General features: G+C 42.8%; 1 protein-coding gene across 1 annotated transcript in view; it reads right to left on the bottom strand.

Annotated features, from left to right (window-relative positions):
- Window positions 1-25,171, bottom strand: part of rau (RA domain-containing protein rau) — a 111,842-nt gene extending 86,671 nt beyond the window's left edge. The window contains exon 1 of the mRNA XM_065224910.1: window positions 24,160-25,171. The gene's annotated coding sequence lies outside the window, so the exon portion shown is untranslated. The remainder of the gene's footprint in view (window positions 1-24,159) is intronic.
- Window positions 25,172-27,275: the final 2,104 nt, after the last annotated feature.

The following is a 27,275-nucleotide window of genomic DNA, read 5'->3' on the forward strand; positions in this document are numbered from 1 at the left end:
CAAGTCAGATCCTTTAAGAAGTCCTGGGAATTTAAAGAATGACCAAAGAACTCCACAGAACTAAAGAAAACTTCAGTCATATATATATATGTGGGAAAGTTCACAGAAGTTTAGCGAACTTCAAAAATTTTAAAGGGTTTAAGGATAGTTTTCAGGATTGCTGCCACTCACTTGCTATAAAAAAAAGTTTTTTTTTTAATTATAAAATCATTAGATATCATAATGATGTTTTGAACTTGTCAATTACAAGAAGAGGTTGTAAAGCATGTGATAAACTTATAAACCCGTTAAATGTCACATTCAGAGCGTCACAATAAGCGTCACAAATTCGTGATTATGACATAGCCGATTAAGACCCACTGAAAGTGAAATTGACAGATTCTTTGTGTTAAATACGTGCATCCTTTGTAATCATTTCTTGTAGCTTAAAAAAACCAATTTTTATAGCAGGCGAGTGGAAGCAACTATGTTCAGGAGTATGAAGTACTTCAGAGATGTTGAGAGAACTTCAGGGAAGCTCTGAGAACAACAGGACAGATCAGAGAACCTGAGGGCAGTTCAACCAATTTCAAGGAAAGTGCTGAAAATTTGAAGAAGTGTTCCAGAATTTTCAAAAACTTCCGCAAATGTTTGGAAAGTTGCATGAAAATCAGGAAAACATTAGAACATTTTAAGGGCAGTTCCGTGATTTTCCTCGTAGTTTCAAGAACTTATAAAAAATGCACGTTCTTCAGCGAAACTTCAGGAACTTCTGCTTTCCTGAAAATTGCGAGAAATGTTAAGATGTTTCTAAATTTGCATGGTTTGAGAACTTCAAAAAAATTAGAGATTTTAAGATAGTTTCATTAAATTCAGAAACTTTCCTGTTCCTTTTCTAGTAGTTTGAGGACGCACAGAGACGAAGTCCCATTAACTTTAGGAAAAATGCAGGAACTTTCAAGGAGTTTCGAGGAAATATGAGATCCGGAAAACTTCAGGAACACTGTAGGGTCTCCAGAGGATTTTCGTGAATATCAGGAAGATTTCCGAAGTATAAAAAATCTTCAGGGATGTTCCGAGTTTCCTAAACTACAGCAAATTTGTAGGCAATTCCGGGAAATTTAAAAAAAATACAGGGAAATTCACCAAAATCCAGAAAACTTAGCGAAGTTTGGAGATGTTTTGTGCAGTTCTAATAAAATCTGGAAAGCACCTTCAACATCTAGAAATCCTAGAATGTTGAGGAAGTTTTAAGATGTTGAAGAATTAGTTGCGATAATTTAAGGCAATTCCATTAACTTCAGAAAAAAAATGTTGTTCTTATTTCTGCACACTAAGTTTTTTCTACCGAGCTCGGCTGTGCAAATCTCGGCAAAATAAGTTCAACTGAGATCTCAGCAAAAGTGACATTTGATTGCTGAGTCTCGGATAATACTTAGCTGAATCTCAGCAAACAAATGAAATGTTTGCTGAGATCTCAGTAAAACTTTTTTTGCCGAGATTTGCACAGCCGATCTCGGTAGAAAATTCTAAGTGTGTGGTAAAAAGTGGGAACCTTTGAAAATTTACGAAAATTTCAGGGAAGTCCAAATTAATCCAGGAAAGTTTTGAAATATGCGGAAAACTTTAGAACCTTCATAGAAGTTCAGAAAACGTTAGGGAATATCCGAGAACTTCTGGAAAGTTCATTAGAAAAATGCGGAAGTATTTTAAATAAAGTGCCGTAAGCTTCAAGGCAGTTTAAAAATTTAGGGCAACCTCACCCAAGTAACATTGCTAGTTTTATCGAGGTTTTAACGCGTTCTACAAGTCTAAAACACGGTCTACAGAAGCCTCATAAAACCTAAATTGTTACTTGGGCAGGGAGATCATTGGAATTCCATTCATTTTTAGGAAAATTACGGAACATTTTCAGAGGTTTCCAAAATGTCAAGAAATCTAGAGCACTTCCAAGAAGTTTAGAAATGTTCAGAAGAATGTTTTATTTATTTATTTATTTAAATAATGGTGAGCATGATTGCCTCTCACCCAAAGGGCCTGGGTTTAATCGTAGTCGGCACCGCCAGGGTTTTATAAGGCCTAAAAGCTCTTATCATGGGAAGCAAAGCCGTTGGTCCCCGGTCCATGAGTTGATGCGTTGATATGTAGGGTCTAGATGGGAGGGCTGCCTTCCTGGCGTCGGTAGCATTGATTCTCAGTAAGCAAAAACAAGATCCATCGAAAACAAATAAAAAAAAGGAGTTTCAGGAGAATTGGAAGAATTTTAAAGAAGATCCGAGTACTTCAAGGAAGACCAAGGCCAGTTCCAGTAACAACAGGTAATTAACAAACAAATTGAAGAAGTTTCGAGAAATGGTTTAAGCCTCAGGAACCTCCTGGAATTCCAGAAAAAATGTCGGAGCCTTCAGAGAAGATCCATGCTCATTAGGAAAATTGAGAGTCCAGAGAAGTTCAGAGAACTGCAAAAATTTTAAAGAAAGTTCCGTGAGCATTAGAATAGTTTTCAAAAGAACTTCAAGGCTGTTCTATTAACTCCAAGAAATTTTGAGAGAACATCAGGGAAGTCCAGAAAAATACACGCAAGTTTTTGGAATGTTTATGGAAATTCCAATAATTTCAGAGTAGTTCTTTAGAACTTCAATCCCTGCAACTCCTCAGTACGTGATTTTCATTGGTATTGACGTGTTGCAAGGCTATGATCCTAATCCAAACTAGGAATCGAACCAAAAAACCCTCCTCATGAGAACTGTTAATTTGTCCCAAATTAAATACCAAACCGAAACTGAAACCGCCAATTAAATTCCCACCATCAAATTTCGATTTCCCCGATCACCCAGCCTCAATTCGATCAGCTGTGTCCCAGATCGACTTCCTCCCGGTAGTACCCCAGTGCCATCAACCACTGACCTATTATACAACCGTCATCTCTACCCCTATAAACTGATGTAGGATTTTATGTCATCGCCCATTAATTGGCGTACCCCAGCCTAGTAGCAGTGGACGACAATCTGCCGAAATTCACGGAGCAAGTCGACAACGGGGAAGTGAAATGCGCAACTCACCGTTAGAAAGCATCATTCCTTGGAGCGACTAATTCGCCTCTTTCGAGCCATTAGCTCATCCATCCATCATGTGCGCATCTCAATCAAAGCCTCATCATCACTTGGACGAAAGTTACGCACCAGTAGTAGTAACTGTGCTACATTGCAGTAACGTTCGAGTCAGGAATTCAAGTCGTCTAAAGTGAATAAGTGCACGTTCGTCCGTAAATTATAAATTGGAGCTTCCTGTCCTCGCTGCGGCCGAGGCGAGCTTAGTGTCTTAGCCGAAACCTAACCGTCATCGTAGTCGCGTTGGGTCGTGTGCACGTTGAACTTTAAATTTATCGATTCGAGAAATTCTTCCCAGCCGGCAGTTTTATGGGATCATTTCGGGCAACACTTTAACCAAACAATTTTGATCTCCATCTCGCCAAGATAGGCAGAAAGAACATCATCGAATAAAATTCGGCCTTTGTTTCATTCGAATTCCCCCCTCTCGGACCCGGAGCCGCCATTCCGGGCAGTGTTCTGACCCCGGCCAAGCCGAACCCGAAGAAGGAAGCGAATTATTGATGATGATCATAAAGTAGAAGAGAAGATGATGATGATTATAATTACGACTGCTTTCCCGGGTTTGCTACTAGGCTCCGATCGAAAGAGTTTCGATTTTTTGGACCTGACCACGGCAGGAATGTGGAATGGCTACTACTAGATGGCTGAGAGGGAGGCAATTTCGCCTTAATGGATCTTGTGCTCGGGCCGTGGTGTGCGTGAGTTTTTTAAGGGATCAATTTGCATACCATCGGCTTCCGTTTGCGGTCGATTTGGCTTGAAGTTGAAAACCGAAACGGGCTCAAAAAGTGACTATCTGTAAATCACCGAGTTGCAAATGCTCAGGTGGGACACAGCTTCCCAAGTGAAACGCGAAAATAGTGTTCGAATTTCTTTCCGGCACCGCCGCCGGATTTATGATTTGGACAGCAAAAGCGGGATAACGGTGATGCATTCCATCCGAGTGAGAATGTCTCATTATTCTCGCATTAATTATTACGTTGCCTCTCTCCTGGTGCACAATCACAATGGTCCGATATGGGAAGCGAGCGAGCCTTCCGAGTGCGAGGGGAATAATTCATAGGTGCATACGTGTGGCATGATTTATTCCGCAGGTCACCGGAAGAGAATGGCGCTCCACAGCTGAGCGGAGAAATGGCATCTCGGGATTGGGGCGTTTGACTATTTATCAAACCGTCCAGAGATAGAGAGACCCCTTCGGGTGGTAAAAGGTACTGCACGTCCGGAAGGCAACCGGTGAAGTTTTGCCGAAATCATCCGCATTGTGTTGCACCACCCAATTAGGCTAATTTGATGGGGGACACCACACACGCCGGGTGAAATGGTCGATATCCGTTTTAGGTTTCTGGTGGGCCAATCAATGAATTCCGAAATTTTCAAAACAGCTAAAGGCTGCTTCAGTGCTTGTGATCGATGGCGGAAATTTCCATTGTTTATGGTCGAGTACCATGCGAATCGGATAGCTGGTAGTTGAGTTGATTCATGGGTTGGTCGAAGCTGTAAAAGCTCCCAGTTCTTTTTGAAACAAGGAAGACGCAAATGTGCTACCCGAAACATTAATTTGGTAAACTTTGTGAAAAGGTTCGCCATTTGATGAAAGTGCGGAAGGTCTTGGACCGCAAAGACTTCAAATTAGAAATTTTCAAACTTTGGTCTAATAGCCCATGTGAGTTAATGGAATTTGGCCTGGGAGTTTCCTCCTGGTGATCCCGTTTAGTAAGTTTTAGATGGCCACAATGCCCGCGCCGGTGGTGTAGTGGTAAGTGTGACTACTTTTCCATCCCAATGAGTCTGGGTTGAATCCCAGCCGAGCATGGTGGAATTTTTCTGAGGCATAAAAATCTCTGGAAACGTCTTCCTTCGGAAGTGAAGTAAAGCCGTTGGTCCTGGCCCATGTGTGTTTGAATGGGTGCGATATCCTATGCAAGTGTGGAAGCTGCCTTCCAGCACATTCGATTGCCGTCAATGGAGAGCAATCGATGTCCGTCTGTGATTGGCACTATATTGCGGAACAGAGACCGACGTTAAATAAAGGAAAGAAGAAGGTTGACATTCAGCTAATATAGAGCTTCCGAACATAATATTCACCGTATATCAACAATATATTGCAAAGCGTAATTGAAAATAAGCGGGCTTGCTGGTATACTTGTGTTCCCATCCCATTCCCGTCGGGGCAAAGTGCTCTGGTCGATTAACCCGGATCTGGCGACCACTATCAGGTACAGATTCGGTTATCCGCTGCATCGCCCCCAGAAAACACCCGAAGACCGCAGTGGTGCTACGGGGAAGCTGATTGGGAGGGTTTTCAGCACACGTACCGAGCCCTCGCGCAGAACCAGGAACCCACGACCATCCCAAGCATCACGGAAATCATCTATAAAGCCACAAGCACCAGTATACCAAAAACTGGCTGTGTCCCCGGGCGGAAGGCACTCCGCTGGTGGAACGACGAAACCAAAAGGGCAGTAAAAGCCAGGCGAAAAGCACTCCGGAAGCTCAAACGCACCTCTCCAAACGATCCAGCAAGAGAAGAGGTCCTATCGCCAGCAGCATAACAAATGCCGACAGGAGATCCGAACGACGAAACAAAATTGCTGGTCGGACTTTCTGGAGAGTATCAACGCCGAACAATCGTCAGCGGAGCTATGGAGTCGCATCAACGCCTTTAGCGGCAAGCGGCGATCATCTCCGCTTCAGATTCGAACAGACACCGTCACCATCACTGATCCAACCGTCGTAGCAGACGAACTGGGCAAATACTTCGCCAAACTATACGGCATCTCGGAGTACAGCGAAAGCTTCCGACAGCGAGTCGGTTCCTCTCTGTCCTCTGTGTCTGCCTTCGGAATTCCTCCAGACAACGACGACCTACCGATCAAAAACCCATTCTCCTGGAAAGAACTCGTGTTCGCTCTCAGTCGGAGCAACGGGAACTCGGCTACCCGCTGCTAAAGCACCTTCCACCCGAAGGCAAAACGAAACTTCTCGACCTCTACAACCAACTCTGGACCGCTGAAGAATACCCGGAAAACTGGAGAGAAAGCCTCGTTATACCGTTACCGAAAACCAATGTCGGGACCAAAGACATTACTGGGTTCCGTCCCATTGCACTGACCTGCTGCATGGCGAAAGTCCTGGAACGAATGGTCAACAGGAGGCTGAAGCAATATCTTGAGGCCAAGGGGCTGCTTGACCATCGGCAGTACGCCTTCAGGCAAGGGTATGGCACCTCCACCTACTTCGCCACTCTTGGGGAAGTCCTGAAGAAGGCAAAGGACCAAGGTCATCACGCGGAGATCGTCTCGCTGGACATCTCCAAAGCGTTCAACCGAACATGGACACCAGCTGTATCTTTTCGGGTTTCGGTTGGAAACGTGCAATCCAGAAGTTTCAGTGAGGAAACCGGAGTGCCACAGGGTTCGGTGATCGCGGTTACTCTCTTCCTGGTGGCCATGAATGGGGTCTTTGACCAACTACCCAAGAACGTTTACATCTTCGTCTACGCGGATGACGTCCTCATTGTAACGGTGGGTCCCACCCTGCAGAGGACGAAACTGAGAGCGCAAGCGGCAGTCTCCTCGGTGGTCAGATGGGCTGACTCTGTTGGTTTCCAGCTTTCCGCCGGCAAGAGCGTGCCATACCATATATGTACCACCAGGCATCGCAACAACGGACGCCCATCATGATTAAAAAACAAGCAATACCGACTAAAAACACCGTGAGGGTCTTGGGTGTGCTCCTCGATCGAAATGTATCCTTTGAGCCGCACTTCCAACAAGTAAAGAAGGACTGTCGCAGTCGGTCCAACCTGATTAAGACCATCTCCCGCCCCCACCGATCCAACAATCGCGAAATCCACTTCCACGTAGCTAGAGCCATCAGCGACAGTTGCCTACTGTACGGTGTAGAGATTACATGCCTTGCCGCCGAGAAAGCCGTCCAGATTCTGGAACCGGTGTACAACGGCTACGTTTGAACATCTTCGGTCTCCTGCCCTCTACCCCGGCCGACGCTGCATGCGTTGAAGCCGGTATCCTACCTTTTCGGCTCGTTTTCACCGCAGCTACTGCTACCAAATCCGCTGCCTTTCTCGCTAAATCGTCGGGAAACAACAGAATCTTTCTCCTTGACGAGGCGAACCGACTTCTCCACACGGCCGCCAACGTAGATCTCCCTCCAGTGGCCAGGGTCCACTGGCACGGAGATAAAAGTTGGCAATCGCACAAGAACAAAATTGACAGCCGAATCAAGGACCGCTTCAGGGCAGGAGACAACTCGCTGGCTTTACGCCGGACAGTTGTCGAAACTCTCGGGGCGCACTACCAAGGTTATGAAGTTAGGTACACCGACGGCTCTCTCTCAGGGAGCGGAGTGGGAATGGGGGTCTCCGGAGATGGTCTGCTTGTGAGCAGATCGCTCCCGACCCAATGCTCGGTGTTCTCAGCTGAGGCAGCGGCCATTCTCCACGCGGTTAAGCTATCGGCCAACCGGCCGATATTATTCGTAACTGACTCACACAGCGTGACAACAGAAACACCCAAGCATCCATGGATCCAAGGAACGGTAAAGCACGCGCCGCCCAACACAGTATTCATGTGGGTACCCAGTCACTGCGGGATCCAAGGGAACCTAATAGTCGACCACCTCGCCGGCCCAGGCCACACCGGACCCAGGTCCACCGACAATGTACCGCTCCAAGATGTCAAAAAGGGGATCAAGCGGACGATTCGGAGAGCCTGGGACACCGAGTGGAGGAACAACAGGACACACCATCTTCGGAAGATCAAAGCGACCACCGGAACCTGGAAGGATCGACCAAACCTACGAGAACAGCGAGTGGTGTCAAGGCTGCGCACCGGGCACAGAAGAGTCTCCCACAACTTCGGAGGAACACCGTTCCGGAGCACATCCTCGTGAACTGCGTGGAGTTGGAAGACCTTCGGGCTGCCTTCGGCTTGGAGTCAATCAGTATTCGGAACCTGTTGGGCGACGAGTCTCCGGCAGCAGCCACCCTCATCACCTTCCTAAAGGAGGCGAACCTTTACCACAATATCTGAGTGTTCCTTGTATGTATTTCCGTTTTGTTGGCCCTTTTGGCAGTTTTCTACACCTTTTCATTATAGCAAGATAAATGTACCACAGCCAAGATTGGGAATCTCCTTCTGAGATTTTTTTCCATTTTTTAATCTTAAGAGATGAACTAACCATATGGTTAAAAATCTCTATAATAAAGAATAAAAAAATCATCCCATTTATGACGGGATGGTTGATTCTGAAAAGTTTCAAGATTTTGCAACGAACCACAAAAATTTCAATTGGAACATTGTCATGCTTGATTCAATCCTCTTGATTACGAAACCTTAAACTCGAATCGATGGATCGATTCTGTTCGAAAATGGGAAAGATCGAAATGCTCTTCTGCCTAACTGATGGCCAACGTGCAGCCGAAGCACGGCACGGTTGGATGGCTTTCAATAAAACAATAATAATTCACCGGAAGGCGTGGCTCCGGGAGCTACGGATGAAGAGAGCTTGCTTGTGTGAGGGTGGGTGCGCTATGGAACGGGTGAACTGCGACGCAATAAATGAGTTTTGGATTTTCGCAAAGTTCTTCTGGGGGAAAGTTTACGCAGCGAATGCGATGAAAATTGTTATTGTTTTTTAAATGGAAACTTTACTACGCTGTTGAACAGTTGCTAGCTGTTTCGATGCGAGAGTTTTGTAAGCGACGAGCCCTGAAAAGCTGCGTTGATTCTATACTGTAGGCAATGAGATTGATAACTGCCTGTGCAAAGCCGAACTTTACAATCACAATCGCATACTGGAGCAAGTCTAGTGAGTGATTTGGGGAAACCTGCCGAAGGTGAATACTGAACGGCGTACTTAAAACTAAGATAACTAATCCTAGGTGCTAGGATATAATTCCTTAATTCGTAGAATTGATAGAATGGATAGATTGGGTTTCAGTCTAATTAATCATATTACCCACACAACATTCTGAGATTCAAATTCACCTCCATAACTTGGAAACTGAAATAATGTCCTTAGTGATTATCATTCGCCGAGGCCATTAAGTCTTAAAAAACGAATCACCTTTCCAGATTAAGTGCCTTAATGGTCAAAATCTGCTTCCGGTTCGCGAAAAACGCTCACAATAGGCATTCGTCAACGTCAGTTTTGCGTCAGAAGGCACCAAAAACCCACCCATGTTAATCACGATCGCATTTTCCTCTGTTTTAAAACAAAAAAAGCAACCTCCGGACAACCGCAGAAAATTTTTAACAGCCAACCGAAGCCACCGAACAACTCGCACTGTCTGTCTGTATTGCAAAAACTAATTACCAGTTCCATCACAATCCCATCACCCATCAACCGCGGCAGCGGCAGTAAACCCCATTCACGAAGGGAAGCACTAAATTGGCATTGGAGGAGGAGGAGGAGGGACAAAAAACCGCAATGGCATCCGCCGGTTTCAGCACAATCTAACTACTCCACCCCACAGCACAGTGAAGAGCAAAGTCACACTTTGCATGTCACCCGAATCCGTCCATCAATAATGGGATGCGATCGATGACGGCTGCTCCTGCCACGCGAAATGTAACTTAAAGTCAAAAACTACCCCCCTCGCGGAGTCAAATCTTCTGCGGCAAGGAAGCGCGTGTTTCTGATTGACTGCTCTCGGCAGACACTTTCCGTGGGTTGACAAATCGAATAACCATGTTCGATTTGTCATTGTAGGCAAAACCGCGAGGGCGCCCGAGATTTGGGGAATTGCTCGAGCATTTATCACAATTTCGCTCCCATCGAATGACACGAATGATTTGTGGCTGTCAGATTCAAGGAATCAAGCCTCTGGATGCCCCGGGAACTGAAACGAATTTGACTCTCGCGGGTCTGCATCCCATCACACAAGTACGCTTTGTGTGTGCGGTGATGTATAGATTTCAATTTGTCCACTGGTTCCACGCCAATGCAGAACGTGAATGTGTTTGTGTGCGCGCAGGGAAAACATCGACGGAAATCAGAGCCATATTTCTCCCTTCGGCAGAAAGCCTGAACTTCCTGTTCATTGAGGATGGGTAGCCAGGTCAATGGACAATGTTGGCTGAGCGAAGGAAGCCAAAGAAATATGTCGGATGAAGAACGGAAATAACACAGTCCCGGAATAATTCCCTTTGTCAATCATCAGAGTGTACACCCAATTCCCCAGGCCTCACGATGGGAAGCAAACAAGCTATAACATAATAAGAAGGCTGATCAAGCGTGTGATGATTGAACTGGATTATAGTTTTCTATTGTACGACTTGCTTGGCAAGGGGAAGTGTGGCCAGATGTTACGGATTCAGCGGTTGTCGATTTATTATGACACAACGAAACAAGTGCTGCCATATGAGCTTTTGGAATGAAAACATTAATGGCTGTTGAATGTAGTGCTCAAACGTGTTCCAAAGCGTGTCTTGAATAACTTCCCAAAATTGAAACAGATTTGCTCGTGAATCTGACTTTGCACAAACCATTTGAAGTTTCTATGGAAATATCTATGGAAAAACGATGTATTTTTTATCATATTCTTCTAGCTTTACTATATTATCCGAAATTTTGCCAGCTGGTTTTCAATAGTAACATTTTTACGACTAAGAAAACCTGCCATGTCAGGTTTTTCTTCAAATGAAATATCCGAACTACAAAATGCGGCTGATTTCGAGTTGCCGATAATTTTAGAACAGCAGTTCAAATGGGAAGGGAGCCGAAGAAAAAGAGGCTACCAATAATAGTCACACTCATCTGAGAAGTTTGGAGCATTGTAAAGACGTTTTAGACAACTCTGGCGATTGGAATGGATAGAATAGCATGCAGCAGATAAATTTAAACAATCAAACACGACGTATTTGTTTGTGACGCTTGGAAATTGCTAAAAGAAGTGCGGACGCTGCATAGATTGACGAGAATACGTAAATTGGGTGCCAGAAATTCTTCAAATCATCGTCAGGTTTTTGGAGTTACGAGTGATCTGAAAGTATCGTTTTGTATGGAAAATTAAAGTAGCTTAAAGTCACAAATTCTAGGAGTCTCGACATACAAAAACTCTCAAATTGCAGTTAGCTCCTGGAGCTTGTGGAAATGTGAAAATGGAAAAGTATAGTGAATTGCAGAAGAGCTTCATGAGTTAATAGAGCTCTCAAAGTTCCGACAGTTTTGGTGATGTTAAAGGTTAACTAGAGTAAGATTAAGACAGTGTAGGACGCTCATGAAACTTGAAGCCAGCAGTCAGCTATTCGGCGTTACATTGTGCAGCGGATAGATTCACATCGAAAGCTGTTGTTCCAGTTGAAGGTAGGTGAGAAATTTCCAGAGTTTTGAAAGATCTTGGAATTTGCGCAACAGTCCCGGGAATAAGCATGCCAGACAGCAGATCTGAGAGCCTACTAAGAATTGTTTTAGAGCTTCAGAGCGGTTCGGAGATCTACTGAGAAATTTGTTAAGTTTCAGGGTAGTTCGTAGATCTTGAGAACAGAACTACAAATTAAAAAAAAAACTTGCAGAAATTCTTAAAAAAAAATTCACAAGAGAGATTGATCTTCAAGTAAATGTTCTAAGAAATTTTCAAAACTTCAAGCAAGCTAAAATATTTTCAGATCAATTTGTAAAACTATAAGCGAAATTTTACAAATCCTTAGGGAAATTCGCATAACTTCAGGCAAGTCCAAGAATCTACAGTGAAAAATAAAGTATTTCACAGAAGTTTGGAGATCTACTGAAAAATTATTCAACATCCGAAAAGTTCGTAGAGCTTGAGTACAAAGCTAAAGAACTTTGAAAAAACTACAAGGGACAGCCCTATGGGGTTGTACGCAATGATGACGTAGTACTTCGTAGTCTTATATAATAAATCTTATTTTTTAACTGCAGCAGGAGCTTGTGTTTTGTGTAGGAATAGGAATTTTAGTTGGATTCCCTCTGTTATTTCTTTAGTTCTTTAGGAAAATGTGTAGATGTTCAGAGATATTTGCAGATATTCATTGAACCATGAAACAGAGAAAATTACAGAACTGTGGAGAAGTTCGTAGATTATTAGTAATTTTGTGAACATCAGAGATAATTGTTGATCTTTAAGGATCTCAAATCTGCAGGGATTCAGGATCTTTGTAGATTTTTAGGACAATTTGCAGAACTTGAAGAACGCATAGAACTTCAAAGAAATCTGTAGAACTACAGATCTTCAGCAAAGTTTGTTGATCTTTAAAGATATTTTACCAGAGAACAGAAACAAAACTTCAGGGACGTCCGAAGGTCTACAAAGAAATATGCAGAATTGAGTTCTTAACAGAAATTTTCAGAATTCAAGGAATCATGTAGATCTCATCATAGAGAACTTTTCCCAGTAGCTTGTCGAAAGTTGGTATTGACATCCTGGCTTCCCTTCATATCGCAACTCTTGAAGGACAAGATGAGCCAGATCCCGGCCGGTGTTCCTCCTGAGCAACCATTTCCTGCTCCACAAAGTTCACCTTCTCCTTCTTATTTTATTTAAAACAATAAATGCAAATACGTCTGCCGAAGGTTGAGCAATTTTCCGGTAATTCATGATGATCTTTGAAATTGACGGTTCTTTCGACATGTGCAAGCAGTGTGAACAGCAGCAAACAGGGGGGGTTCGACAAAGTGTGTCGAAAGTAAATTCGAGCAGATTTTTCATTATGGCGGCGGTGAAAATCAAACCAAGAAATCAGATAGTCTAAACGGGCCTTTAGTCAGAATTTGTCCGACGCAACACGGACTCCGGAGTGATAATTCTCAAATTAATGATTGAGCCACTTGATCAAACATGTTTTCGTCAAATTCCATACTGATCCACTAGCTTTGGACGACCTTGCCCGGCTTTCGGCGACCTAACGAGCTGGCTGGCACTTTACATTTAGCTCATTATTCGCTCTTTTCGCGCCAACCGGATTATCATCGAGCAAATTAGACCACCAGCTCCAATTGACTCTAACAAGCCTAGCGCACTCGCACTCAGAAGCTCATTACGAACGAACGGCTGCAATAACCCGAGCTAATGACACGACGCACCTACTCTAGTGGTGCCTCGTCGTTTTGATACCTAATTTGAATCATCTTTTTTTTTCCCTCGCAGTGCAAATCCTTTCAGAAACCCATTCACGCTTCGCGTACTCCCATTTTCAAGGTCCACCATCCTCGGTCTACATTTCCAAAACAATCGGATAAGATTTGATTTTTTTCGCTTCGAATTTGAATCTCACTCTCCACGTGCTCACGAAAGCCAGCAGTTCTTGACCCCCCCATCCGAAGACACGGACGCCCCCCGGACGAAGCCGGTACCGATTTGGAAAGAATTTCCAAATTGCTCTCGAGCACACCGAAAACGAAAAGGCAGGGGGCAATTATCCGAATCATTGGTTCTAAAATTCTTCCAATCCCAGTCCAATCCAACTTCCAGGTCGAATTCTTTAATCTTCGACTCTCGTCCGACTATTTGCTTGACTGACGATGGGTATGGGTGAATCACTCCCACAGCATCCAGAACAACCTAAGCCCAGCACGGACACCGACAATCGAATTTAATCGGACGGTGGTGGCGCAGAGATCAATTATCTAAGAAAATAGAGGAAAACAAAGGTAATTATTAAAACATTCCTCTTGCCTGTTTGGTTTCTTTTTGGATTCTGCTGGTGTGAGTGCACACGGGTCGAACTCCAAACTCTATTTTTAGAGGAAGGTTCAACCGAAGGCGACGTTTGGAAAAATGACCATTAGACGACTCTCACTGGAGACTGTCGAAATTGGTGGTAATTTTTCAGTTAAACAGTTGCGTCTGGTGTCTGAGCGAAAGTGAATGAGTCGGTTTTTCTAACTAGTTGGAAGGGTATTTTTCCAATTCGGGTTTTCTATTGTTAGTGGCTAAATAGCATCTTTGGGTGGGCGCTTAAAGACGATGACTCTTCTGGGAGAGTTGAACAACAATTACGATAATGAGTGGCAAAAGGGTTGCTCGGGGTGATTAGTCGGTTCAACTAGGCGTTTAACAAAGATCAATGCAATTATACGAAAGTACTGCTCGAAAATCAGTTTACGATCAATTATGAATAAATTATGAACGATTACGTGTGAACTGGAAGGGCCAGCAAACGGTCAATGATCCGTGGTTTATAATTCAAACAATGAGACCATCATTATGTCGATAATTGGAAGCTCAAAAAAGGGCGTTTTCCGCTTGAAAGAATCCCATTTTCCGCAGTATCTATTTTATCACGAGTTTCATATATCTCCTGCCCTGAATCCTCAGTTCATTTCAAACAGATAAAGGAAGCTAATTATTTCCTTCAACTGGAAGAGATATCTCCTCAGCCTCGGGTACGACAAGCGTGATCGTCATCATCATCATCGTCATAATACGACGGGGGGAACCATTTATAATCCACTTGCTAATCGGCTTACCCACTCTGCCAGCATCCGTTTCGGCCGACTTCCTTCGAAAAATAGCCTCACAAACAGCGAGAACTCTTTCTCGCCTCATTCTCACTCATCCTCCTTCTGCCTCCACAAAACGACACAGAGAGACACAAACACAATAAGGCGGACCACCACCATCGTCTTTCTAATCGACGTCGTCACCAGCAATTATCTCGATCACCGCACACCATTATCGTCACTTCGACGACGACCTCCGGTTTTGAAAATTCCTTACACCCTCTCCTTCCTCCCTGCCCGATCGAAATCCAATCAAACTCATCCATCAGGATCAGCTTTCCCTGCGAAGGCTCCGAAGCAGGATGCAGGACGCACTAGCCGGGGTTATTTTGAGCTGGAGTTGTTTACCAATGAACCAGATTGCATCCCACACCGCTCGTGCTCCCTGTCCTAGTTCCTGTTGTAGAGCTGGCGTGTGGAGGATGGAAATCTGCAAACTGAAATCGATATTCAATGGATCGAAAGGGGGTTTTCAGTTATGCTGCGTGGGTGCGGAATGAATCCTTGTAGCTTGCGGTGGTTTTGCTGTTTTTTTTATAGGTTGTTTACTATGCAATCTAGTTGCATTTAATTATCGTGGATCTTTGGAAAATTTTCCCGTATTGCGAGTACGCGACTGCACTAATTAACATACATATTGTGGGGCATTTGACATTATTTTCCAGGTTTTCTGAAACCGTATGCCACCATCTTGGATTTCAAAATGGCGTCAGACATAGATTTCCAGTTCCTATACGTCATCCTGATTCCAAAAATACCCATATTGTGGGGTACTGACAGTATTTTCCAGTTTGTCGGGAACCGAATACCGCCATCTTGGATTTCAAAATGGCGTCAGGCATGGATTTTCGGTTCCTACATGTCACTACGATTCCAAAAATACCCATATTGTGGGGTATTTCACAATTTTCCCCAGATTCTCAAAAAAGCAAAAAAAAACTCGTTATTTGGAATTTACTTCGTAAAAAGAGCAGTGGCGTCGCGTCCACATGTGCAACCTGTGCACGACACAGGTGTACATAATAAAAAATAAATGTATTTAGATTTTTTATAGATTTTATGGTCACATTATAGCTGTACTTCTTTACTCCAGACCACAAGTGACCATGAATACACTATTTTATATTGTGGCTCAATTAAATCTTCGACCTTGATTTACTTAAAAAAAAAGATTAAATTCAGTTCGGATGGCCTGCCTAATCCCTAATGCATTGATTTCTTAGCATGTCGATTTCACTACCATGACAAAACTCGTTTTTTAGGAGGCGGGTGGCAAGTTTGTGAATGGTCAAATGCCTGATGTAAGCCAAGCAGCCCTTCTATCACCTCTTGAAACATACCACAAATTTTCCACAATACATGGCGGTTTACATAACTAGTTGTAATTGAAACTTTCAGCAGTCTCGCGTCAAACGGGAACAACACGGAAACAGCAGTCTGATACGCTTTGAACGTGTATCATGCTTGCAGACTGGTTTGAATGTGTGAGTTTAAATTAGAAGAAAATTTGAGATGTATGGATGCCTAAAGCGTGCATTTCTCACTCTGCACTTGGATATCTGATTGCAGGCAAAGAGAGTAATGGTGAAATTAAGCGTAAAGTGGACCCTACACGATTGCTTTTATTGACAATAATCGTATTGTCAATACATTCTATATTGACGTCAATACATCGAGATTGACAATATTTCTGAATTCACATCATCAATATTATCGTCAATAATTCCCCTTCGAGTCAATATATTGATGCGTGTGGGGTTTGCTTAAAAGCTCGCTCGCACTCTCTTGTGAGTTGCAAATTTCTCAATTACCGATGGTTGCGCCGATGCGCCTGTCAAAACTTATAGGCGAATCCAAAAGAAACTAAGCGATCATTTCAGCCTCTGGCGGTTATTAGGGGAACCCTCAAAACAATGATGAGGGTGGAAATTTTCACCGTGAGGGCAATATTTTCAACTTTCTTGATTAATTTATCCTCCGCAGGTGCTTGAAATCATCATCCACGTGGAATATTTTGTTTTCTGTATCGGGTTTGCAGTGATCCGGCTGGTGCTTCCATATATTTTTGATGAGAAAAATTAAGATTTTTAAAATTGTCCCAGCGGTTATGTTCTTCCGGATTTTTAATGTGTGGTTATTTCAGCTGGAAATCAGTTCAGATCTGTAGATGATCAAAAAATACAACCATTCCCGATGGAAATTTGCAAGTTGTGCAATAAAATGTACATTTTTTTGAGTTTTGAAAATCGTCATTATGATGTAAACAAATGGATTGGATGACATTTCTTTAAAAATTGGCTAGCGCACTCTACATTGATGGTGCATGGAAAGAGCCTATGAGCTTCCCCTGGTTCATTCTGATAGTATTGTTCTAATGAATAAAGAGTTGATTAATTCAGGATTGCTACCAAGGGGACTTCATGAATTTTCTCTAGATTTTGACACTGTTTTGTATCAAAAAATGTTTTCGGAAGTGTTTAACGGATATTGTTTATTAAACTTCAGTCGGAAGAGTTAGCCTTGTGATAAAAACGAGCATTAGTTAAGTTTTGCGATTCCTCCTACTTCGGTTGGCGCGAAAAGGGCGATACAAGTTTTGTTTACTCGAGATGATAGGCTCTTCAAATGTTACGCTAGGTAGTGATTAATATAGTAATTCAAGACCAACAATTGAAATGGCGACAGCTCCATTTTGTAAACAAACCTTGTAAGGCCATTTTCACGGGAACCGAAACCTACATTCGCAATCCTAATCCACAATCGGGTTTGTTTACAAAATGGAGTTGAGGCCTTTTCAATTGTTGGTCTGGAATTGAGAATACGTCCCTCGAATTAATGGAGCATTGAAAAATAAAACAAAAACTAATATGTGGTGGTAAACAGTAACGAACAGATTTTGGTGCACAGGTAAGCAAATGAGGCACGCGTCGCCTCTGAAAAAGAGGGACGTAAATTGAATACTGCTTAAAAAAAAAGACTTCGTAAACGGAGGTGTCAGTGTATTTAGACTATTTAATTTGAGGTATCAAGCATAAACTTATCATTTAGTCAAGGCTATTTTTCACGCAGATGACGCTGTTCAGTTGGCGGTAAGTAATAAAAACTCCCATAACTTTGGAGTGCCCCAGTGTATTAGAGCCCCTCTTATTTATTATGTATAGTAATGACTTGCGACGTATTTCACGATTTTGCGACATTAATCTTTTTGCAGGTGATGCTGCGTTTTTCATTGCAGCTAAGGATGCAGACTATGCCGTTTTACACTTGAATGAAGATTTGCATTCTCTAAGCTAAGATGGTTGAAAAATAGGCAATTAGGATTAATATTAGTAAAAATAAATTCACGGTAATTTCGCCGAATCGAGTAAACGTCTCCGTTGTAATTGATGATGAGGTTATTTATCGCGTTTGGGAGATTTAATATCTTACCGTGATTATTGATGGCAAACTTCAGTTCAACTGTCACATTCACAATGTCATCAAGAAAATTGCCAAGAAGTATGGAAATCTATGTCCATTGAAAAATGATTTAATGAGCTATAAAAATCTATCATCTCTGATCATTTAAACTTTTGCCCTTCCATTTTATATTGGTTAATGCAACACAAATATCGAGATTACAGCGCTTGCAAACTAAAATAATTCGTTTAATTTAGAGATGTAACAGATTGTCTTCCTCAACTTGGATGCTGGACACTTTGAAATGGTTTTCGGTGAAGCCAAGTATTGTATATTTGACTAAATATGGTGTTGATTGTTAAAGTAGTTAACGGATTGCCACCTCGATTTTTGTTTGGTCGAATAGAAAGAGGAAATGACTTTCATAGATATAATACTAGAACTGCGAATGAAATAAGAACATCACATTTCTTGACTTTCTAAAGGAATAAATGTTTTCAATTCGATGCCCAGACACATTCAACTACAACTACTCTTAAGCTGGGTCAAGTCAAATGATCAACTCAGTTGAATTAAATTGGCTTGAAAAGTTGAGCCTGGTTCAACTTTTTTCAATTCAAGTGAGTTGATCAAGTCAGTTGAATCGCATGGTTTACACGTTCAATTCGCGTTCAAGTCAGTTGAATTCAACTGAGTTGATCAATTGACTTGCCCTGTCTAAACCCAGCTTTACAGAATGTATAAGGCATTGCATTTCACACGTTGAAGCTGTCTTTTGCGACTGACGAGATCGTGGTTGTTGGTGATTTCTATCTTGCTTCAGTCAATTGGTCATCGAATGAAGCAGGGTTCTTTCATCCTCGCTCTAATGGCTCATACATTACACCTCTAGTAGCATCTCTCCTAGATTGCTACAATACTGCTGATCTTCTGCAACGGAACGGGATCTGCAATGAAAATCATAGACTGCTTGATCTATGTTTCCTAAGTCGTGAACTCCCCTCTAATTGCTCGGTCCAAGAGGCACCCGCACCACTATTTAAACGTTGTAGACACCATTCACCTCTGCAGTTATCTTATATCAGGCTTGCACTTTTCGGGTCACCGTGGATAGCGTATCGTATGACTACCGAAAGACTGACTTCGAGAAAATGGCAAACTTTTTCGAAAACATCAGCTGGGACGATGAACTCCGAAATCGTGACGCGAATGCTGCCTCTTCTGTTTTCTCGAATATTGTCGTCTATGCGATCGGCACCCATATCTAGAAACCCTCCTTGGTCCTACCACCGAATCAAGCGACTGAAGTCATCCAAACGAGCTGCCTTGAAGAAATTTTGTAATCTTCGAACGGAGGCATCGAAGAGGAAGTACAACCTCGTTAACAAACATTATAAGCGGCTCAACAAGCAGCTTTATCAAGCCCATAAATTTACCGAACGAGCAGATTGTAGCCGCCGTAAGCAATGTTCCCGTATGGTCTGCTCGTAGAGCTGGCCTTCGTTTGAAAAATTCTTTTAGCACGGGACAGCAATTCTTTCAGCACAGGCAAACGGACCGCTCAGTGAGCTGCAGTTCACGCTTGTGGGCAGCCTTTCGTCGTGTACTGGAGAACAATCTACAACGCCACTCACCACACGCGGTGAGACCGGAGTGGATTCGATTTTGAAATCTGTGTTAGGGAAAGCGCTTCTCGCAGTCAATCAGTGATAATTTTCATTATTATAGCAACAGTTGCATATTCGTGCAATTTTCAATAGTGACCTATTGAAAATTGATAAAGTGTTCATTTAAGCGGATTTGTAGATGACATTCCAATCGATTGGCTTGTTTATAATTAATATCCATCCGCTATTGACTGAGTTATAAGTGGTCAAAACCTAACCACTTTTCGTAACGCGGTCGATTTTGTTTTTTGAAATTGCACCCCTAATATGATGTCGAAAGACTTAATCCTACTTCAAAAAAAAAATTCGTCCAAAACAAATAATATGTAATTCTAGATGATTGTTTTAAGTTGGGAGCTGGCTAAATGCTCACTACAGAAGCGTTAAAGCCGAGAAAACGTGAATCGTACTCAATTTAGAGTTGTTTCATGTACCGTGTACCACCAAAATCTGTCATTTTATCTGTTAACTCATCATCTAAACTATCTGGATCTTATTTACTGATTAATTTTTATGAAAAAAAAACGCAATGGGTCTATCGTTTTGCACAGCTTCGGTTTACTAATAGCGAATTTGTTTTTGATTCAGTTCCAACCTGGATCGGGTATCAAGATTGGGTCTGCTTGTTGCCTTTCAAACGTCAGTGTTAACGTTTGTTTTTTGCAACCTGGCTCGGGTTGAGGTTTGCGCTGACAATAAGCTCGGGTTCACACGGGTTGGAACTGGAAATTCGCTATAAATTTTAGTGAACCCGTCACTCAGCAAGAGCAGTCACGTTTGTTCTTTGCCCTCAACTTTATCATGCTTGTTTTGGCGTATGATGGAAGAAGGAGCTAGTAGCTTGAACACCATGTGAAAAGGTCCAATTACTTTAAACGTCGATTTCTCGTGAATCTAGACTCATGCTGGCAAACCAACACCAGCATGTTAGAGAAAGTTTAGTTTGTGTAGGCGAGTTGTAATTCGTGAACAATTGATGTTTAAATGCATTGTTTACGTTTGGATTGTATGCCTTTTTTACATGTTGATCGAGATCGTTCTGGTGAACTCAAATCTGTGTAAATCGAATACCCCAATTTTGGGTTGCTCGTCAACTGGGAGCCCCAGCCCCAGCCCCAGCAGCCCCAGGAACAAGCTGAGCGATATTGTAGGTCTTGCAGACCGTCGATGTACGTGCACTCGCGGTGTTCCGAATGGAAGATCTTCCGTTGCTGATGATTGGCCATTTGCGCCAGGAATTGAGCTGCTCGTGAAAATAACTTCTTGAATCTCGGCTTTGGTGGCGACCCAGAACCGGGCAATCGAATCCAGGTCCATCTATGGTAGTTGTTAACCGGATCAGCACCCAAGTATCAATATAACACAGGTCACTGGAATTTCGAATCGCGGAAAATGTGCTCCAATTACGAGACAAACTATCTCACATCAATTTTAATTTTTAATTTTTCCAAATTTTCAAACGCGACAAAGAAAACAAACGTCACGGCCGTACGGACGCACAGCCTACTCCTCTCGAATTTATGACGCATCCCTGTGCCTAAACTGAATTTAATTGTGTTTTGTTTTCTAGTTCGTCTATTTGGAAGGCTCAATCGCGTTAGCTTTACGGAGCTGATAATTCGTTGTTCATTGTTTGTAGCAAAATTCACTTATTTCTAAGTCTAATAGGAGTTGGGCCGTATACTCGTGGCTTATCCGAGGTCAGAGAGGTACATTGTCGAAGGGTATGAATTTACTTATCCTTCATTTGTGTTGAATACTTCAACATAAGCGAGAATAGATCAGCAATTGATCATAAACTTCGAACAATTTCTGATGTTCCTTTTGCATTGATGATCCGTTTTAACAGAAATTGATGCCGGATGTTTTGAAATAGAAAATGTAGTTCAAATCACTTCCTGACAACCACAGCCACAAGCCCTCTAATCATATTCCTCCTAGTCCATCGCACCTAGTCAGTTCGCACCCCAAGTGTGAGTTTAGATCCTGTTATTTAACTTCAACCCACCTCCAGCCCTTTCTCTAAAGTGCGATCATAAATTCAAAACATCATTTACATGACTTAGAGTCAGCAGCAGCAGCCGCAGCCATGTCTGCTGCCGTTGGCAATTCTCCCGGGTGCCATCTTCATAATAAGCAAATCACTGCGCCAAACCCCGTTCGTTCGTTCTTTCTTCATCGGAGGAGCTTTAATACAACAAAGTGCTGTTTACATATTCCTGTACGCACGGAATGGAACGCCGAATTAATTATTCATATTCTGAAAACGTTTACGCTTTAATATGCACATAAATTCAGCGTCAGCAGTAGCCGCCTTTTCTTCTGGATGGATTAATTCAATTCGTTAAACATTGTTTTCGCCGATGATCGTCGCCTTTCTTAAAGGGGTTAGAGAAAACCTTCGTTAAATGGAGAATAGAACCGTTGACGTTTAACAGACAGCTCCATCCATTGGCGGGGAAAATTGGAACCTAAAGCACATATTTAACATTCAATTTTGTATTTGCATACATACATTTATTCCCACCGGCAAATATGCTTTTTTGCAACGCACGCTCATTTACTCCAAAGGATGATTGCGGCTGGCCAGTGCCGAACGGCGACCATAAATCAAACCAATCCTCAACCTCGGTTGAAGTGACAGCAGCGGGCATTGTGTTTAAGAAGATTTCAGTTGATTCAATTTTATGACCAAAAAAGATTTGGTGCCATAAAACAGCTCTTGAAAGTTATGGAATAAGTGATAATCGACTGTTTGCTTTGCAAACGATGGAAATACTGTTAATGTACAGAATTCAAAACGATTGATGCCAACAAATTAAATCACTTTTGATACCAAATAAGTTCTCAGAACTTCACTCAACTCCTTGGAATCGCCCTGCCTATCACTCCCAAATCAATCGGCCACTGAACCTGCATCAATCAACAAGAACCCCGATCCAGTTAGCAGTCCGTTCACGCTCAATCAACCCGCCAAGTCAAACATCTGGCCAGCCTGACTCGGCAGCGCTGAAACAGTGCAAGAACTGCCCAAAAACAAAAACCCAATAACTACCGATCTTTGAGCGATGAGAGAAAAAAATCCATCATCGCTTTTTAACCGGTGGTCCGGAGAAGGTCTTCTTCAAAGAACGCACTCTACTCTTCCAATCCGGAGGCCAACTTCTGCGCTTTCGGGTGCACCAGTCAATTAGAGCTCTCTACTTTTGCTCTCCCCCAAACTTCTCTTTCGTTGTGAAAAAAAAAAGTACAAGTCTGGGTACTCGGAAATAACAGATCTTCAGAGCGTCCGCGCCTGATTAAGGCCTTGTGTTGTTTCCCTGCTTCTTAGTCGGGGTCTGTGTGTTTACCATTTTTGTTTGGCCCTGCTTCATTTTTCACGCGTACGAGTAGCCAATGCCCTCGGTTGCCCAGAAGACGATCGCATGTTCAAACGAAATGGGCCTCCCTTAGCTCCATCGGTAAAGGTACAGCTATAAAGCAAGGTCATGCTGGAGGCGGCTGGGTTCGATTCCCGGTCCGGTCTAGGAGTTTTTTTTTCGAGTTGAAACGTTTCTCAGCTTGCAACACAATAATACTAAGACTGCAAAAATCGTACAGACTTAGAAAGCTCTCAATTAACAGCTGTTGAAGTGCTCAAAGAACACTAAGTTAAGAGCGGACGTAAAGTCCCAGTGGGGTCGTAATAAAGCCAAGTAAGAAGAAGATGTCAAAACGATACCAATGGTAGCCCTATTCCCCATTTGGATTCCTCTATTGTTAGGGGCGACGAGGGCATGCGAGGTCAAAGATTAAGAGCGAATTCTTGATCCCCCCTCTTCGTGCCAATCAAAGCACCATCAGCGCGCCGTAAGAAGCTAGTGGATCCATAGGGCCTGCGTGCCAGCTAGAGCGTAACATCCGCCCGCCTGCCGGAGGTTCTAGCGCTTCACCTACAAAGCAAACGATGCGTAACGCGAAGATGAGAGACGACTTGACCGAAGGTAGTTCGCTCTCTTCGTTCGCCTCTCTCTCTCTCTCTCTCATTCGGTTGTTCTCTTCGGGCTCACGAATAAATTAGACATAAATTACGCGGTTGAATATATTTCGGGTGTGGGGTTAAGAATTCCGAGCAATTAAAAATTCGAATTCCGATAGAGAAGAACAACCACAAAGTATTCTCGGAAGGGCCGGGTAGATCAGAGCAGGCTACGACATTCGGTGACATCGTTAGCTCGCTGTTTGACGCAACCGAGCTGATGTCACGTTCCCGCTCATTCACTTGCTGCTTGAATTGGATTCTCGGAAGAACAACAAGTGTTAATCATTCATTACCTATTTTTAAGTGGCTGAATCAATCCGGAATGCCGATGGAGAATCAGGTAAGCATATGAATCTGTCAATCTGTCAATGTCCAACCCCCAATGGATCTAGCAGAAATATTCGCATTGCTACTGCTGTTCCAGTACTCCCCCGAAGCGAATATCAATTAGATTCCAACCCTCATCTGCAATTCGTATTCAATTACTCACCTTTGGAAGCTGTCAGTCGCTCGGTTCAGATCGCAAATGTATTTAATCCAAAAGGTTATCTCCTCTATCCACCGCCGTAGCGTCTTTTCTTTATGATTGTTTCTCGATCTTCGTTGTGTTGCTCCTTCCGTGAGTAATAAGCGAAACAATTTGTTCGTTAAATCATTTTATGACAGTTGCACATTCGCGGCCAGATCCGACCACTTCATAACAATTTCTTCTTGAAATTCACAACTTTTTCGTTTTGTTTTGCTTTCGTTGGTTGTTTGGTTTCGCTCAATTTACGCTTTGATTGCACCACTCTCACTGTCAAAGAAAGACCGTTTTCGCAACTTTTCACAGATCTTCCTGAACACCACTTTTTTTTTTGTTTTGCTTCACAGACCAATTATTTCCGGTGCATTATCTCATTTAAACTTTCTTATTGCTCCAAAAATGCTCTTTGTTGAAAAAAAAAAGAATTCGTTTCTACACATCAAATCACTACCAACAGCAGCTCTTTTCGGTTGTCTCACAAATCACGCAATTTCGTTAAGCTTCACTTCAAACGACATGGCATTCGCTCTTCGCCTGATTCAATCCAAAAATAGCAAACCACAGCCACTATTTCTTCTTAGGCACTCATGCAAATTTATAAAAAAAATCACAAACCCACAAGTCGCACAACTCCAACTACTGATAAAGATGCCGCCATTCATCCGCTAGAACCGAGCCAGCCAAGTTCTGTTCCCAATATCACTACACAGTACGACCCGCAACTAATCACAACAGTGTACTATCAGCACTTTTCTTCGATTTGTCTTCTTGTTATTCTTGTCTGCTCCGTCTCCTCGTCGTAATAGCACTAAAAATTCCGAACAATGCTGACGCTGTTCAACAACCGACCGGACGCGTCCTCTTCGTCGTCATCAGGCAGCACCGTAACCGTTTGTCAACAACATCTCCGTCCGCAGTTCTTGCTCGCAATGAAACTATCAAATCACGCACAAAACACTTCCACTCACGTGCACGGTTTAAGCTGGACTGACTTAACGTCCCTATGCGATGGACTTAAGCGCCACGGCTCTCTCTCTCTCTCCCACTCACAATCCCTTCGACCGACCGACGCTCGTTCTCTCCGATGATCGACTTTCGCTCTTGATCGATTCGCTTCTCGCTTGAAAGCGTGAGCGATGCTCTCACGAACGGGAGCACAAAGCGGAGCTCAATGATACACCCTCGCTCACGGGCTTACTGCATTCTCCGGCCAGTGTGGTCAAGTGTACGGGTTTTTGGATTTCCTACAGATTTTCCAGATTTTCAGGGATTTTTTTTTTACTCTAGGAATGACGGTTTTGGGAAATAATCATTAGATTATTTAGCGATAATCAATGCTGTGGAAACAAATTTACCTATCCGCGGTTTCGAACTCCATGAAAAGTTAACAACACTATCCCCAGCACTGCCGGCCGCCTATCAACCTATCAGGTAGTACGGAGTTGACAGAGGGCAGACAGTTATGCATAACTCCAGTACAATAAAAATGCTACCATACCGCTGCTGGAGTTGCCACTGTTGCTGATGATGTTATTCCTTGCGAACCTGCACTCGGACTGGACCGGTCGGTCGCGGTCTCGTAGATTGAAGGGAACGCACCGCTGAACATGGAAGCATTCAGTGGAACATCATGCTTTCTGCCGTGGCATTTTCGTCGTGGTGCGACGGACGACGCGAAGTTTTGTTTGTCTGAGGCTGTCTCTTCCAGTAGGCCTTCAGCAGGGGCCGGGATTGGCACAAGCAAACATGGGAGAAGCAACACAACACAGGAAGGCGGAAGATTGATGTTTGCGACGAGCTTCGAATAGTGTGCATACAGAACGAAATGTAATATGTGGGTACCTACGAGACCTGCAGGGGATTAAGTGGGAACTGTTCGGTGAACTGTTTTTGGGAATATGCATTGATTTATGATATATGATGAGGATGACATATGGCATGGTTATTTTAATTTCTAGGAATTCCATGATTTCCATGAATTTCAGTGAACTTTTATGAAGGTGAAGAAATTGGAAGAAAATTAAAGGGCTTCCGGAAATATTTGGATAAGTTCTGGAATTTTCAATGAAGTTTTAAAGACTTCATAGCAACTAAGGATAAGGTTGGGCCTCCCATAGCTCAGGTGGTAAATGCACAGCTATAAAGCAAGACCATGCCTGAGCCAAAGAAGAAGACGATATACATTTAGTAAGAAATGTTATTCCAGCGCATTTTAAAGACACATGAGAAGTTGATGGCAGTGCTGAGATTGTCATTGACAGACTTTCGCGCGATATTGACAAAATTGTTATTCACTTAGTCACTGATAGACTTGATCCTCAAAAAAAAACTTTTGTCAAAATCTCATTCATTTTTAGTTAATGACAAAGATTCACATAGTCACAATGAGTGTAATTGTTAATTTTGAGTCACATTATTGTTATCCTAGCAGTTTAGGACGTAGATACTTGTTCACTTTAACGGCTCCATTTTTTGGTCAAGTCATTTAATTTTGTTTCAAATTTAGCTAATTTATTTATTTATTTATTATTAGTCTATCTGACTTTAAAGTCTTAATGAAACACTTAAAGCTTAAAGTAGTCATACATTAAAATTACCCGACATTAAGCGATTACGAAATCTGGATGAAGTGATGCCAAAATCGAATTGGTCGGATACCACGTTGAATTGACGAACCATGGCGACAAGAGAGCTGTTAGCTGCATAATTGGTATTGTGCGCTTCCACGTGTAGCAAAGCTCTCGGACGGAGTGTATGAACAGGTGCATATTTAGAGATGAACTAGCCTAAGGCTAAAAATCTCTTTAATAAAGCCTTAAAAAAACAGGTGCATATACATTAATCTTAGCCAGTAACTCCGGCACATCATATTCAGCAAGCAAAACTTTGGTAACGAAGACAGCCTGCGATGCGTTTCTCCGCTCAACAAGAGTATCCAAGCCCAGCAAACGACAGCGATCAGCATACGGTGGTAGATTAAGCGGGTCGCTCCAAGGAAGATAGTGCAATGCGTATCTGAAGAATCTACGTTGGACAGCTTCGAATCGTGCAATCCATACTGCACACGCAAACTCAAGCAA

The sequence above is a fragment of the Ochlerotatus camptorhynchus genome, unplaced genomic scaffold (genome assembly GCF_037179485.1).
Source record: "Ochlerotatus camptorhynchus isolate MF236.1 unplaced genomic scaffold, CSIRO-AGI_Acam_v1.1 ptg000217l, whole genome shotgun sequence".
NCBI lineage: Eukaryota > Metazoa > Arthropoda > Insecta > Diptera > Culicidae > Ochlerotatus > Ochlerotatus camptorhynchus.